We start from the raw sequence: 4,698 nt of genomic DNA on the forward strand, positions 1-4,698 counted from the left end.
TCAGGGATAGGCGATAACCTGATACACGAGTGATCTCACTGAGTTCAACCACAGCCAGTCACAATGACACATATAAAAGAGCCTGACTGCAGAGAGTGAAACCTATACAAATCTATTGTGGTCCATCTTCCTCCTCCCTCCCTCTCTCCCTCTAAATCCATGACAGAGCAGCCATTGGCCATGTGCAGAGTCAATGTCAGGGTTGGGTTGCAATAGTAAAGAGAAGAGGGAAAAGAAAGGCAGAGTTGGGGGAGAAGAAAAGAAGCTGTTAACAACAAAAAAAAAAAAAGGTTGGAGTTGGAGCTGGAGGAGGGGATGATGGCGTGAGGGGGAGATTTATGGGGGACGTTTATTACTACACAGCACTGCCCCAGGGAGGTGAAGGAAGAGGGGTGGGGAGAGAGAGGCAAAACATTCCCTTTCCCCTTCCTCTTCTTTGCCTATACAGGAGCCACACAGGGGGTGGAGAGCTTTGTCTCACTGCTAGCAGCCGCGGAGGAGGCAGGGGGAAGTTGTTTTTGCACTGAAATGTTGAATTTATTTGAGATAGAAAAGACCAGATACAAGGCCTGGGTGCATCTCTCAAACAAAGTTCTTTCACAAGCTGACCTTTAAGAACTACAATGTTATCTACCCCCATGCATTAAGAACAGTAGATATGCAAACGCTGAGTTATTCTGGACCCAGCCAGAGAGGAGCGAGGGTGTGTGTTTTAACATAAAAAGAGTTTTTACGAGCCATGGCTGCGTGGAGTAATCTCCCCCTGGAGTGTTTTCACAGACGACAGGGTGGGATGACAGACTTGTTGGAAATCACGTCTGCAGTTCAAAGGCCCTGCCACTGATTGATTAAGTGGATCAGATCGATTGTTTCCCTCTGAGGAATAACTATAGCAGGAAATTAGGAGGGGAATCACAACAGTTTTTTTTTTTTCTTTTTCAGCAACACAAAAATCTGCAGCCGGTGTGAAATGACCTAAACGACTCGTAATATGTCACACATTAAACAGAGTCAGAGTTTATTTTGGTCCAGTAAAAGCACCGTGGACTGTAATGTTGGAGTTGGAAATTTCACAGCAGATACAGATTTGAACTCCTCAAGGTCAACAGGCCTCAAAACTCAACATCAAGCCACTGACTCTGATGGAAATGTCTGTTTTTTTTTGTTTTGTTTTTTTGCTGGACCTTGGCCTCAAGAAGCCTCCTACACTGCAGTTGTTTACTTTAATACTCTCAGATGTATCATGCCTGCTTGATATTGTGCGACTCGGTAATCCTTCCAGGTTTAGGAGGAGGCACCTGTTTCCTGCCAAAGTGAAAATATAAAGAAAGAAAAAAAAAAATCAGGCTGCTCTCTCAGGGGAAAATGTCAGATGTGTTCCTGTTTTAAAGATGCAGACAGTATAACCCCCATAACTGACATAACTTTGACACAGTGCCCTGGAGAAGTTTGTACACGCCCCTTGACTTTTTACTTTTTAACATTTAATTTTGCAAAGAGGTTATGTTAGCTAAAATGCATCTGCTGACTTCCATGCCAAATCCCTCTAGCCTTATAGTGGCAAAATTCATTTGTGTTACAGTGTAAAATGAAGTTAGAGCAACTATACTTCACACACAAGCAAAAACAACAGCGACATTTCTCACTTTTGACGTATTTAGGTTAGATTTAGCAGTTATGAACTATGTTCCTCCTTGAAGACATGTCAGAAAACGTTCTTTTCGTGCTAACAAAGTTGAGACCAGCTCCCTAACTGGGATTTGGTGGGATCTTAGGGTATAGGCCGGACTATATTTGTCTATATTTGTTTATCACTGGGCCTTACAGAGAATATTTGATTGATTCATTGATTCATTGACCAATTGTTTTAGCTCCAGCATGTGCAAGTGCAGGTGGAATATTTATGAAGTTTAGCTTTCCAGTCATTCCACAGACTTCCACGGCGACAAACACAGAACGAACAAACAAAATCTCAGCTCCTCAGGCAGGATTTTCCACTGGCTGTTGACAGAGATGTCTTCTCTCTCCAGAGAATTTATTTCTGAGAATTCGTGCTCCTCGAGGTCAGGGCTGTCCTCCTTTGGCTCGTTTGGGCCCATCAGTCTGAGTAGGAGCTGCAGTCAGTCTCTAATCAGCCTCTGCTGGATGGTTTGATTTCTGCCTCCTGCGCTGTCATATCTGATGACCTCTCCTCAGAGGGGAGGACGGGGACGAGGCTTCAGGTCAGTGATAGTATTTAAGTGGGATGACAGGATGTTAAATTTTTATCTATCTGAACTGGAGATGAAAGAAGTCATGGAGAAACACAACAAATTGGCTGTGGTGACTAATAGCAACAGCCTACTGCATTTCCTCCTAACAAACAACAGAGGGCAGAGTTCTTCCTTCTCTCTGTCCTCTTGTTGCACCACTTCCTATTTACTCCCCTATCTCTGTGAAGTATTTAAAGTGTCCCTATGTTTACCGAAAGCATAAATTTAGATTATCAGAATGTCTACACCTCAAGTGTGAATTTAAAATAAAAGATTACACAAGCAGGTTTAGCACAGTCAACACACACGTCTTTCCTTGTGTGGCTTTGAGGGGAATTAGGACTCAACACTATCCTGTGTATTGTGTAATCAGCCTTTGCACTGACACACTAACTTACTGGCCTTGTATGAAGCAAAGAGACTTATCAGCTACAAAACACAAACTAGTAGTGCGGTAATCTCAAGCTGTGCTGCACCACATCCCACTTTGGGTGACCACAGACTCATTAACGACATCTTAAAGCAGGAATAAGAAGTATTTTTACTGCTGCCTGGTGCATATTATGTAGTCACTGGTTGTTGATGAATACTAGTGACTTAGCTGTTTGCCACATAATGGCATTGATGATTTCTTTTCAAGTTCATTTTTGTATCTGTTTTGGAAGAAACAGCCCCCCCCACACACACACACACACCCCTACATTTTCGATTCCTTAACATTAAAGGATATTATGAGAAACTGTGAGTGAAACATCGCTGTTTCACTAGAGTTTTTTTTAATCCTGTATTTTGCGGTGGGCAAAATGTCAATTCCAGACAAACACGCAGCGGTGAAAAAAATCCTTTATTTACCCTGAAATTTGGCAGAGTGGAGTTGCATAAAATGGAAATACTCAAGTAACATCCAAGTACTGACAACAACACTTCAAGGTCAAGCATGATATATTACAAAAAACTGCCAGTGATGTTTCAACTCCTATAAAAAAAAAAAAAGACATAGATTACTTAATAGTCCTATAACTTCCCATTTTTCTCCAGCACATGTGAGCACGTCTTTCGAAACAGTGCCAGGACAGCTCATCAGCCTGCTGATTGTTGAGCAATCAGCAGTCAGGGATAGCCGCACAAACGCAACAGGAGTTTGGTTTCTTGAATATGTTGTCATGCTTCAGCCCACGTTCGCTGTGACACCGCGTGGGTTTTTATTTCTGTATACATTCTCTTCCCCACATCCCAGTTTGTGTGATCCTGTTCTTGTGTGTATAAGCTTTGACAGCCAGGACACCATGATTACCTCCTTTCATGTGTCATGGTATGTATGCCAAATTCATATGGGAAGCGCTGTGGTCATCGTGCAGGGTGAAACTAGCCTCAGAGGAAGAGAGTTAGGGAACGAGAGAGAGGGAAGGGAGGGAGGAAAATAAGAACTAGCAGCGATTAATTGTGCATAAGAGTAGCCACAGCATTGTTAGTGGTGAACCACCAACTGCTCTTGCTGATGTTGTTCCCATGGATCGCTCCAACTTGCCCATCCACTCACTTCCACTGCCCTTCATCTCACACTGGGTGGGATGCGGCATCAATGCGAGCCTTGGCTCATTCGGATAGCTCTGACACGTCACAACATTACACGACCAGAGTTCAAAACAAACACCATCTTGGAAGTGAATGTCTTTGGCCTCATCAGTGCCAATTCGCGGCGAAATACAAGGGTAATGATGTTTTGGTTAAATGCAAGGTCATAAAAATAGCAACAAAACAAGAGAGTTAGGGGTCAGCGTTTAAAGGAGATTTACTGTTCAGTTCTCTGCTGACACGCCGGTCTCCAGAGCAGAGGTTGTATTTAGAACGAAAGCCCAGCTTCCTCCTCTGACTTCCTGACCTGCGTTTCCTGAGGAACAATCTTTCTGTCTATCCAGAGGGCTCATGGGAAGGGAGAGTTTGATTTTCCACTTACACATTAGGGGTCGCAAAGGAAGAAGCACAGGTCAAAGGCATCAACCTATAGCTATAGCACACTCAGCGAAGAGTGGGTTAGGGAGGCAGGGAGGAATCTGGCGCTTGGTGTGTCCAGTTCCCCCTGGGCTCAGCGTGCCTCCGTTGGGGTCTGGACAGACCTGACCCTGGTCCAGGTGTCATGACCATGCGGCGGACGCTGAAACGAGATATTCCTCAGCTCCTCACTCAACACGGGGAAAAAATCAATGGGCTTTGTATAACGTAGGGAACAGTGGAAAGCATTCTCTCACCAAAAAATCCTGCCCCTGTCCCATCTGTCTCCATTCTCCAGCACTCCCAGACCTCACAACCAGCCCTGTGTGGTCACTCCTGGACTAGAATTACACAGTCCATGTGTCTGGCTCCGGACAATACACAAAGCCAACCGCCCGTGTGACCCTGCCCACTTTTCTCACACTTCATCTTCGCCGATTTATTGAATCGGACG

This window comes from Seriola lalandi, unplaced genomic scaffold (genome assembly GCF_002814215.2).
Source record: "Seriola lalandi dorsalis isolate HSWRI2012SDOR001 ecotype SW California unplaced genomic scaffold, Sedor1 jcf7180002054911, whole genome shotgun sequence".
NCBI lineage: Eukaryota > Metazoa > Chordata > Actinopteri > Carangiformes > Carangidae > Seriola > Seriola lalandi.